Source organism: Pectinophora gossypiella, chromosome 17 (genome assembly GCF_024362695.1).
Source record: "Pectinophora gossypiella chromosome 17, ilPecGoss1.1, whole genome shotgun sequence".
Lineage (NCBI taxonomy): Eukaryota > Metazoa > Arthropoda > Insecta > Lepidoptera > Gelechiidae > Pectinophora > Pectinophora gossypiella.
This window is the reverse complement of record NC_065420.1, coordinates 13,680,849-13,693,919: the sequence shown is the minus strand read 5'-3', so window position 1 is coordinate 13,693,919 and position 13,071 is coordinate 13,680,849. Positions and strand designations below refer to the sequence as shown.

General features: G+C 36.0%; 1 protein-coding gene across 3 annotated transcripts in view; it reads right to left on the bottom strand.

Moving 5' to 3' along the window:
- LOC126374204 (zwei Ig domain protein zig-8-like) overlaps positions 1 to 13,071 on the bottom strand; it is a 258,248-nt gene that overhangs the window by 55,167 nt on the left and 190,010 nt on the right. The gene's annotated exons all lie outside the window — the stretch shown is intronic.

Here is a 13,071-nt window from a genome sequence, read left to right as displayed (position 1 = left end):
AAATTCTTGTTTGAATTACAGATAATTGATATCAAGAGAAGACCCAAGAGAAGTGTGTCAGGATCGAAGCAAATGGAATGCGATACTCTCTGCTTATCCCGGTGGGAAATAGGCGTGAGTTTATGTGTGTATGTATGTACAATTGATATCACGTGGTTTCCAGAATCCAAATCAAATATACAAAAATTTAACAATCTGACATAACACATGAATATAGTACAATTTGGGTGGCCTTATTGCTCTAGAGAGTTCGTGTCTGGTTTATACAAAAGACTAATCCCCATGGGACTTAAATAGTTGGTGACAAGTGGATAACGTGGGTGTTATACTATCCCTGCCTACCCGTATGGGGATACAGGCGTGATGCTTTGTTATGCCATAATATATTTTTCTTCTTCTCTTCGTTTAATCAAGCCAAAGTAATCTAGCCTACCCACACAACGATAAACACGAGATTTCCCAAACCCTCCGAACCTTAGCCCAATGTTAGTTTACTTAATGAAGTGAGCCCTATTGACTGAATGGAAGACCAAAAAACACCCTTGGCGCCCATCCAAGACAATAGAGTCAGTGGTGTAACTAGGGTTGGGCACCGGGTGGCACCTGCTCAGGGGTGACACCTGTGAATAATAAAAAAAATACCATCGCAAGGGGTTCTTGTTGTTCGGAACAGAACGGTAAATAAAAATATCATCGCTTGAAAGTAAAAACCATGTAAGCGCCTGTTTGAAAAATCGCTTGATGTGAGTTTTATAATAAGCTCTTTACACCACACTTTCCAAATGTTGTCACGAGCAAAACTATTTGATGTAAATAAATGTAAAACAAAAGACGGATCGTCGATTTCGATAAAAGAAAAATTATTTGATTTTCATTCATTTTGACAATAGTTTCGTTTTGTCAGTTTCCATTTTGGTAGTATTTTGGTAGTAGATTTTTCAGTATTTTGGGGTGACACCCCGAGTGTCCCCCACCCTAGCTACGCCACTGGTCAGACTATCCGGAAAAGTAGGTGAAACTACTCTCTTATGTCTTCCAGTTTGTATTTGTACCTCCATTCTTCTTAACGATGACTATTAGGCTAATTACATTTGTTATTTACTTACGAATACCATACATAATATAGGTAAGCCCGTCATGGGCTTTTATTTAGGGGCCTTTGGCGGCTCAGTAATAACCCTGACACCAGGGTTGATGAGATTGGTATTCCTCTTCACAACCCACACGATAAGAAGAAGATATCTACTAAGTTTTAAATTTACCATTCAATTTAAAATTCACAAAACGAATCCATTGAACAATGCTCTTGTTGGATAAAATTTAATTCCCGCTGTCTATTGAAGTGGTGTAACGCAATTGTTGGTTCGGAGTACGATGAGGAGACTTCTTGGAAAAATAGATTAGTTTTCCACTTATTGTTGTGGTGAAAGGAAAATTAATGCCCATTGTTGTCCGATATTGAACTCCCCGTTCGGTTTTGTTCAGTCTTGTTTTATTTAAGTACTTACAGGAGGTTTTATACACATGTTTAAGTTCGTATTTTACGATGAATCGGACGCCACTATAACTAAACAAATAGGGAAAACTTTGGTTTGTGTTACAGGGGTAATAAAATGGGGGGAAGAAAGAAAGCAATGTTGCAATTTGACATCTGCGCATATAAAAGTAAGTGCGCAATGCGACCAAATGTCAAATAGCAATATAGCTTACTTAGATGAATTCCTTCGATGTGGCCATTTCAACCCCCTGTTGTATTTTCTTATCATTCCTTCTTTTAAGACATTACACTTGATTACTAAGAACCTATTTAAATGAAATTTTGGGAGAGATCGTTTGCTACCTTGGGAAGAACAAAGGATAGTTTTACCTCCGAAAAGTATCCCCTAAAGGGATGAAAACGGGTTGGAAAAAACGTGCTGCGCACTATAATTGAAGTCCACGCGGGCAAAGTCGCGAGCGGAAACGTAGTATGAGTCCAAAATTACACTTCTTCTTCTTATCGTGTGGGTGTGGGTGGAATACCAACCTCATCAACCCTGAAATCAGGGTTATTACTGAGCCGCCAAAAGCCCCTGACATGGCTCATGTAACGACTACATACTTACATCAGTAAGTAGTTAACCGGGACCAACGGCCTAAAGTGCCTTCTGAAGTACGGATCATCTTACTTTTGGACAATCAGGTGAGGTTTAATGTCTTTGGACACAACCAAATCAAACTAGGGATCACTAAGTGGTTTTTGTGATATGTCCCTACCGGGATTCGAACCCGGGGCCTCTGGATCGTGAGCCTAACACTCAACCACTGAACCACGGAGGCCAAAATTACTCTAAAGATTTTTTACTAAACAACAACACACATCTCAACTTAGCAGAATTTCCACGAAGGCTTCACAAAATAACCTCAGTAGCGCCTCAAGGCTTTAAATTACTGCCTGTATTTATTCAGGCCATACCCCGAAGGCCAATATTATACCAGAAAGGGGGCCAAAGGAGTAAGATTAGTACAGTACCTAATTTTATTCAAACATTTGGGTAAAACATCCTTTGAGGCAAGTTGAATTTAGGTTTTGATGGAAAAATATAACGCAAATTTAAAGCAACTTAAATATAGGTAAGTTACTATAGTCAGTAAAACCACGGTCTAATTATCTCGAACTCCACTTTATTATATTTATCAACTCATTAAATTCAAATTCAAAAATATCTTTATTGAGTAGGTAATGGTAGGTTACCTACATGCGAAATTTTCGATCTATAATTATATTGCCATTAAACAATTGGCGTCATTGTTTATCGTTTTAATATTGAAAACCTTTATAATGTACAAAAGATATCAAATAGTTTCTGACATAAAAATACCACAATAAAACCACCAAAAGGCAAATTAAAAACCCTTTTCAATTCAAATTCCTTTGAGGCGATATATGAATGGGTTCTTAGGACGCTATTTTAACGTTTCCGAACGATTATAGGTATACCGCTTGTCCCCTATCGTCTTTCAACAATGGACTTAGATAAAAGGAGATATTTAAAGATTTATAATGTGACAGTTATATTTAAATTCAAAACCAGCAATGCCAACGATCTTTTGCATGTGTTTAATTAACTTGAATATACATTGTTTTAAGTTTACGCGGTTATTATCATAATTAAAGCACATAGCAACGGGTTCTTACCGCGTTTAAATGGAGATATGAGACTCCCGATATTTCGACACTGTTGCAAGTGCCATGATCTCATGACTGATGAGATTGGAGTGGAGTAGGTAGATCTATAATTTTCTACGGGCAGACATACCTGTCTACCCTCTTTCTTTGCCGCTTGTTTATGTTTTTGATATCGGAATGTTCGGAACCATCTGAACTCGCACCAAACTCACTACGACAAACCGCACTCACTGTGTCCTCACGTTTTTTCAAACGCGGTAAGAACCCGTGACTATGTGCTTTAATTATCTTGAATATTACTCCTACCATATTATTTTTTATCTAATATCGTTAACAACACTATTATTATTAGTTTAAATAATATGTAGATTAGGTACACATGAGTTATCCTCTTTTATCACGTATTTTAAATATTTATGTTGAAGGACGTACATTAACCAAACTCGAGATGTCCTTAGAAAAGGTTCAGTACGATTTACTCTGACGGCGTGCGTGTATGAAACGATTGATGAATGTGGATGAAACTTTAAGTGTGTCAGGATCGAAGCAAATGGAATTCCATATTGACTGCTTACCCCGATGGGAGATAGGCGTGAGTTTATGTATGTATGTGTATGTTTAAACGTTTATCTCCATAGCATACGCGGCGTCTATTGGTCAAAGCTTAGTTACTTGTCGATTCTCGGTTGATAGCGTAATCCGTGCAGCGGAGACCTATCTGTGAGTGGCTCACATAATCGGCTTTCAGGTTTTAAAGGATTTCGTGTCACTTAATCTATCGGATCTATTGCTAGCCGAGATCTTTGAATGAGACTTACAAATAACACGGCTTTTGCATTTTGGATATTTGACTGTGTCAAATATAAACTATAAAATGCTAATCTAGAAACAGAAACTGTCAATCTTATTTTATGTTTCGACTTACGTTCGAATTCTGAATTATGAATTATTTATTTTTTATTTAGTAATAATGCGTACGATATTTGACCGCTTTCGTTGATGACGTCACAGGACGGCATTTCCATACTAACTTTCGTTTTGACGTTTCGTAAAAAGTGTTTCATTTGCCAGGTGAGTAGCCTATTTCGAAATGAACGATTGAAATATGTTAACCACTGTCACACTGATGACATATCAAATAAAAAAATGTGTTGTGTTTTGTTTATTGTTCTGTTTTTATGACAACGACAACATGCAGCCACTGTTGATGTATGTTAAGATGGATATGATGAACCTTATGGTGACAACTTGACAAGGGACCAGCCTATCGCCCGTAACATAAGTCCATCATGGAAGAAGAAGGGACAAAATCCCTAAGTCGGATTTTACGACATGCCCGGGAAAACAAGCTGCTGATAGTTCGTTTTTTTTTCTTTTTTTTAGAGAAATGTGTAGGATCGGACCAAATGGAATTCTATAGTCTCTGCTTACCCTAAGATTATGTATGTGTATGTATGTATGTTTTTTTCGCTCCCGAAACAGCATAGAACCAACTTATTGTAGATATACTGCATTATCCCTTTTTAGCTTGATTAAAAAATATATCAATTGTAAGCTAAGTAAGTATTTGAAATGAATTTATAGTGTTAAACCGACAGAGGGATTGTGTCCTCTAACATGATGGACTAATGTTATGGGCGATAGGCTGATCCCTTATCACCATAAGGTTCATCATATCCATCTTTGGAATTCGTATCAACAGTGGCTGCAAGTTGTCTTTGATTACTTGTGGCTCTGCCCACCCCATTAGGGATTACGGACGTGAGTTTATGTATGTATGTATGTTATAGTGTTAGAGAAGGATTGGGGAAAAAACATGTTGTGATCAAAAGTTTTATGTTTGAAGCGTTTTACCTGGTTGGTGAGCGACGATGTGTAGTAAAGTACAAGAGATAACCCAGAAGGTGGTAAATTATCTTTATCTTTTTTATCTTTAAGGTACCTAAATATTTGATGAAAAACATTTTTTTTTAATAATATCTTGAATGTGACAGCCCTGTTCACTCTTACTCAATTTGGTCGTAACGTTTATTTTTATTTTATTTTGTTTTTTGTTTGAGCTTTGTCTTCACTTATATAATAAGATCTTGGATGCCCATTAGGTTTATGTGTCAGTATTTTCCTTTTGATACTTCATTTTTTAACGTTGATATATTTTTTTAAAGAAAAATATAAATGTAATTTATTTTTATTTTGCTAAAAAGATTAAAAAGTAATCGCTCATTTTTCAACGCAAATATTATTATAGTAAGGTTTATATTTTCGTAGTACCTACCTAAAATAATGTTTGCAAACTTATCGATGCATCATTAATGGAGAAGGCTGTCGTTTTACGCTTACGAATATACAGGGTGTTAGTGACATCGTAACGAATACTGAGGGGGATGATTCAGACCATGATTCTGAGTTAATATCAAGTGGAATTTTCCGTCGCAAAATTCATGTTTTTTTTAGTTTTTTTTTAATTATTTTTAATTCTATACTTTTGCGATCGAAAATTCCACTTGATATTAACTCGGAATACTGAGCTAAATCAGCCCCCTCAGTATTCGTTACGATGTCACTTACACCCCTTACCAGTACTACAGGTAGCCATACAAGTAGGTATGGGTGTTAGTGATACCGTAACGAATACTGAGGGGGATGATTCAGACCATGATTCTGAGTTGATAATAAGTGGAATTTCCTGTCGGAAAATTTATGTTTTTTTATGTTTTTTTAAATTATTTTCCGTTCCATACTTTTGCGACGGAAAAATCCACTTGATATCAACTCAGAATCATGGCCTGAATCATCCTTCAAAGTTTTCGTTACGATGTCACTAACATCCTGTATGTAGCCTATAAAATGTCACGAAAAATGTGTTTTTTTGTATTGTTACAAGTGTGGTGCTGTGCTTGAAAAACTTACAAAGTGATCCTATAAGGTTTCTGTATTTCCTTTTCAAGGTCGGAAAAAAAGAACTAAAATTTAAAAAGCTAATAAGTAGAATATAATTTATAATACTTGACATCTTGGAAAAAGTGCCAAAATAGGGAGGTATAAAAAGCCTTATCTAGACACGCGCTAGCGTGTCAAGCCAAGTTCAAGAAACAGAACTGGCGAGCCGCACCGTGTGTAATATTACATGAACCATTTGGAGCCACTTTTGACCCCCTCATAAATCAAAAACTATTTCACATAAACGTATAAAATTTGGCTCATGTATTGAAACTTGCGAGATACATAATGTGTTCTAAATTTCATAAACTTATCTCAAACGATTATTTAGATACCAGCGTCATAGTCTAGGCTATGGCATTATGCTGAGGTGGAACCGTTTCGGCATACATTCATAACTGTATTATTTTATGTTAATTATATTAAAACAATAAGTATGTCGAATAAATATTTTTTCTTTCTTTCTTTTCTTCTAGATATTAATGTCCGAAAATCCTTATTTTTATCATTGACTGACTGACCTATAGATCAAAACTCTAACCCAGTTCCAGATGACCTAGAGAGTTAAAATTTAGTATGCAGATAGGTAATTAGATAAATACAAAGGAAAAAATAAAAAACTGGCAATTTTTAAATAATTAAATTATATTATGAACGCTTAACACAAATACCTAATGAAGAATGTTACTAAGTATGCCAAATCGCTTGAAATTATGTCTCAGTAAAGCCTGTATGTATACAAATACACTAGTTTTTGTTGTAGTCATAAATACTTAGTAGTTTTGACTTTATAGTCACTCAAAATTTTGAAAAAAAAATCAGTCACGTGACCGTTTGTGACGTCAACGAGCCGCGCGGGTCGCGGCCCGCTTAATATCAAGTCGCCAGCAGTTATAGGTAGTAAGTAATAGGTGTAAAAGTTTGCGCAGTATTTTGTTGTTTTCGTCCTAATAATAGAAAATATTATTCGATTAATAAAATGGATGACGGATTCGAAAAAGGGCAATCGGATAATCTACCTAAAATAGATGGATTAATGATTGCGCATTATTTGTCAACTAATAATGATTTCGTCACCGCCGAAATGTGAGGAATAAAAATGCAAAGGTGATTGAACTTTCCGTGCTACTACTTATGCTTAATAGTTTATCTATTCTAAATTGTTTCATCAAAACAAAATACCCAACTTATGTCATAATGGAAGAATGTAGCTCAAATAGTAGAAGTACCTACCTACCATTATTTTTTTTTCATTTTGTAGCTATTAGTATGTGTGTAAATGTATATAGGTAGGTACCGCTCTTCTTAGTTAAATGAATACATAGGTACATACATGTAAGATGTAAGAATCAGCAAGTAATCAAAACTCATAACAGTCGGTCTTTATGTGGTAGGTATGTGGATTAACTTAACATACAACCAGGGTTCGAAATTATCAAGATAATTATGTTTCTTGATAATTATCTAATAATTATCATTCAATGCTTTTTACACTTTTTATTTTTTCATTGTATGCATACATGCATTAAGTAGCTGATGAATCTATTTCCATTGGCCTGGGCACTGCTGTAGCTGAAGTACAACTAATTTGTTCTCCCAAAATCCAACTTATATCTTGCTTCTTGGTTTAGTTGTCTTGGTTAAAATATTTAAACAAAAATACAAGCTTTGCAGCCTTTTCATTGCCCAATCTGTTCCTTAGCTTCGACTGAACTAGCCCGAATGTTGAAAAACATATTTCTAATGCCACAGTTGAAGCGGTTGCGGTTAATAACTGTTCACAAAATTTAATGAACTTTCTTTTTCTGACCATCTTTCTTCATCTTCTATAGTCACAGAAGTCCACCACAGTAAAGGGCAGGTGCTTTTGAATGATTCTCCAAACATGAATTAAGGAAAAGGATGAGCTTTTGCTGTTAATGCAGTTATGAAAGGAGCGAACTTTTCATCAACATACACATTCAAGAGCGCATTTTTTGTTTTTATTAATTGATAAATATTAGGGATGGGCCGAAGTTCGTTTCACATTCGGTTTAACCGAAATTCGGTTCACAAAACCGAACTTCGGCCGAAATTCGTCATTAGGTTGACAAGCGAGCATTCATACATGCCACGCCCAGATCCCTTGCGGGGTAAAACGTTCATAAAAATTAAATAAGTTCATTTACATAATTTGATTATAGGTTTAGGTAGGTGAAGTGTATTATGGAGTTATTTATGTATGAATTATGTCAATGTGTTATGGGATTATTTTTTTCTAGAGAAGGTAGGTACTCAAAGTCAATGGCATTATTTAAATAAAACTCAGAATTACTACCACCACGAGATATTAGTGACTCGCCTACAAACTACATTTTACTTTGTTTGGTTCATTTACTTCCAAAAAGAAAGTCCAAATACCTGATATTTTTCGCCCACTCATTGTTCTTACATGCAGCACAGTTTTAATAACTTTTTGAGTATTTTAACTATTTCACTCGTGTCACGAATGACGCAATAAAGAGCGGCTGGCCGGCTCGGTGACGTGCGGGCGGGTAGCGGGCGGCAGGGACCACAACAAACTGCAAGCAATCGCGTAAACAATTCGTAACGTGAATCATTGAAGAAAAGGCGGGAATATCAACCGAACGCGGGAATTCGGCGTTGTCTTAAACCAAATGTTCGGCCGAAGTTCGAATTCGGTTCAATCCACATTCGGCCCATCACTAATAAATCATCATCATCAATTTAAGAGCTACGCTCTTGTCGGTGCAGCATTTTCCATGCTACTTTTTTAGGGAAAAATAGGGCAGTGGTTTCCCTCTTGCCTTCCGCCCACTAATAAATATCAACCTTTTATTAACACGATAATTAAATTATGATGATGATTAAATAAATATCAGAACTGACCATTGAACTTGGCACTCATTTAGATCTCACTTCTTTTGTCGTTGAAATCAACAACCAAGGTATTAATCATAATATTGAACTTGGCTCTCACTTCACATTTATGTTTTTGATTGGGTATAAAAATGTCATCGGCCGTTTATCAAAGAGTGCCAAAAAAACTTTTCCCATAACAGACATGTCAATAAATTGTATTTATTTCTCTTCACTTTGGCCCATTGCTTCTTTTGGTTGAAAGAATCACTCCACGGGGACTCGGTAACGAGGAAAAAATAATAATAATGTGGAATTGAAGAAAACCATATCGAAATCCATACAATATCCTGTATGGCCCCTTCTATAACATTTTGGATTTTGAGTGTTTTATGTATTAGAAATTGTTGCTTGGTCCTGACGAGGACCGATTACATTGGATCGCCATCGTGTTGAAAGGGTCGGCCACTCTGCGTTACCGACTAAACCGTCCACAGACTGTTCATCATCATCATTGGCCACAGCATTTATCGTAGATGATTCTTGCAGCACTTGTGAGTCTACGAGTTCCCGCAGCGCCGCCGATGGCTATAGAACCCTATAGCAGCGCGCCATTTCTTGCCACATCGTTCGCACACAAAACGCGACTCCTCAGGAGGTGGTAAAGCACGACGAAGACTTTTTTGCTTCAGGTTTTCCAGCAGACTGTTACCAGGGTGATAATCTCTGCAGGTGGGGATATCTGGTTGATGTTTACGATGAGTGCGAGTGTGGAGTTTCACCAAAATCTATGGCTCACTTTTTGTGCTGTCCTAAGTGCCCTAACACCTGCACTATTAAAGACCACGACGCTATTGACAATGCCGTAAGCATGGCCAATTATTGGTCATCAAAAATATAGTATCGATCGCCATCGACTCGCAAAGAGGAAGAAGAGAATTGTTGCTTCATGTATTAATTTGAGGTAGGTAAGTATTTTGTTATAAAAAAACAAATTCAAATGGAATTCCATACTCTATGTTTACAACGGTGGCAAAATTGTATTTGAGTGTATTTATAAAAAAATAATCTAGTGAAACTGTTTGATAACATTTAAAAAAAAAAACACCTTTTGTGCCCGGTTAGAATTGCTTCCTATTATATGGGACTTAAATATAGCTGGAGAGTAGTGAGTGTGTAATATGTATCTACGTACATACAAGAGGTATGCTATGTTGACCAAAGCCGTATATCGTATTCAATATTCAATATTCTTTATTTGCATACTATGATGGTGTACAAGTTGGTCAGTTACATTTGAGTTTCACATCACAGACCCTTTCGGGCACAACAAAAGAAAAAACAAGAGAGAAGGAGGCTTTTAAATGTTTAAATCTGAATCATTAAAATATTCATTAATACTATAGTAGCATTTATTAATTAGGATTTCTTTTAGTTTTTTAATAAATATTGTATCGGCAGTTTCTTCCTTTAAACCGTTTGGCAATTTATTATAAATTTTGATGGCCATAACGTATGGGCTAGAAGAGTGTAGAACCAGTCTAGATTTTGGTATATTTAATCTATTTCTATGACGCAATGTGTATTTTACTGGGAGGTCTTGGCGACGTGTGAAAAGGTTTTGGTATTTGCGAACAAATTTACAAATTTCCAATATATAGACGGAAGGAAGCGTAAGAATTTTATGATACCGGAAGTGCGGTCGACAGCTATCCGTTTGTTTTAGATTTTTTAGGATTCTGATTAGTTTTTTCTGCAGAGTAAATAGAGCAGGTGCTTCGGTACTATTACCCCATAGTATAATCCCATAGGTAAACCATGAGAAAGCATAGGCGTAGTAAAGAGTAAGAGCGCTAGAAAAATTTGTAGATTTTTTAATTTCGTTAAGAGCATATTTAAATTGGGATATTTTATTTGTAATTTTTTGTATATGTTTCTTCCAATTTATATGTTTGTCTATATCCAATCCTAACAGTGTTGATTCATTTACTTCTTGAATTTGGATTCCGTTGTAGCTGAAGTTTATATCCAAAGGCCGTTTTTGTGGTGGGTGAAAGGTCATAAGTTTGGTTTTTGCATAATTTATTTGTAGATTGTGATCGAGCATCCACGTTGAGACTGCTTTTAAAATAGAATTCAATTTATTTGAGAGATTTGAATTGTTTTCACATTGTGTTAAAATTGAAATGTCGTCTGCGAATAAGACACAATGTTCGTTTATTATCTTGGGTAAATCATTAATATATATCAAAAATAATAAACACCCGAGCACACTTCCTTGAGGGATTGACGAGTTAATGGTTATTTTATCTGATTTTACCATTGAAATTAATTTTTCATTTTTACTATAATATTCTAATTCTACATACTGTACTCTATTTTGTAAATATGATGTAAACCATTGGAACGTTATGCCCCTGATCCCAATGCCATAGAGTTTATTAAGTAATATATCGTATTGAACCGTATCGTAAGCTTTTGTCATGTCCAGTAATATCCCTACAGCGTATTTTTTATCATTTAATGTATTTAAGATTTCTTGTACGTATTTGTAAACAGCTAATGTAGTGGATTTATTTTTTCGGAAACCATTTTGGCTCTCATCAAAAATGTTATATTTTTCGCAATAATAATATACTCTATCATACATGATCTTTTCAAATATTTTAGAAAAAGTTGTTAGAATAAACAGCCCTGTTTGTAAGCGACATACTCTGAAAAGTATCGGCGTCCGAAAGACGTAATATACCATCCCGACGACCCTATTACTCTAGCCATAGAGGCAGCCAATCACCTCGCGACACCAAACACTTAAGGACCCCGATACCGACCCAGCCGGCGTGGTCGACGATTTCCCTCATTCAGCGCTTATCGCTATCGACCCACGAGGGTCGATTAATTCTTTCAAATATTTTTCCTCTCAGACGACGCCCTGAGCCGAGGTTCGCGCCCAACTGGGCACCCTCAGGCCTGTTGTCTTAAACATTGTATCGGATGAGAGCCTTCAGCGCTCCCTATTTGTCCGGCCAAGTAGTTAATGCCATAAATCTACAATAAGTCACGTCAAAAAAAAAAAGCGACATACCTACTTACCAGGTACGTTCGTATACTACATATTACTGTATCTAGCATGTGAAACATATTCAAAATTATTAAACACTGTAAGTAACTTCTCGTCTCACCAATTTAATTGTACGCCTACCGGCAGATCACAGCGGTCTTATTATTATCTTTGTAACATCTACCCACTGTACATGTGTGTCACAATAAATGATTTGAATTTGAATTTAAGGAAACAGTACGGTTACAAGTACTAATATGTAAACACTTTAAAACCATGTCACATTAACTTTTTTGACAAATTAAACCGTAAGTCTCATTAAATCTCAAATATGATAGTGCGACAGGGTACAAAAGTGGGTACATGATATTTCTCGTGACTGTATTATTCTGATAGCTGTTAAAGAAAATCATGCTTACTAAAACGACTGAACAGGATAAAATCTTTTTAATTAGTTATTAAATCTACATTTTTACAAAATTCCCAATATCCACTTCTAACAAGAGACTTGCGCTTATTCTATGCTCGAGATTAGAAAAATCTCGAGACATTTTATATATTTTTTAGAATTCCATTCCTACCTGAGTATGCACGGTCTGTATGGCATCTGCAAGGTATTCTGAATATTAGCTAAGGTAATATGATATTACCTTTTTAATTAGATATTCAGTGAAAAAACCTATGGAAGCCCAGATGGATGAACGCTTGACAGTGGGCTGTGAGGTTTCAGGTTCAAATCACGGCACAGGCTCAAAACAGATTTTCGAATTCAGGTTTGAATTATGAATAAAAATATTACTAACATTTTTTTTTGTAAAACATTAGTCTAATTACATATCTTATCTTATCCAGCCTATGCGATCCCACTGCTGGGCAAAGACCTCCCCTTGATTTAGCCATTCCTCTCGACTTTGCGCGATCTCCGGCCAATCCCTCCGATAAGCATTGAGGTCGTCACATCATCTTTTAACCGGTCTGCCTCGACTTCTAGGCCCGCTTAGAGCTGCCTAGTGGGTGACGACTCATGCCCATCGCTCCGGAT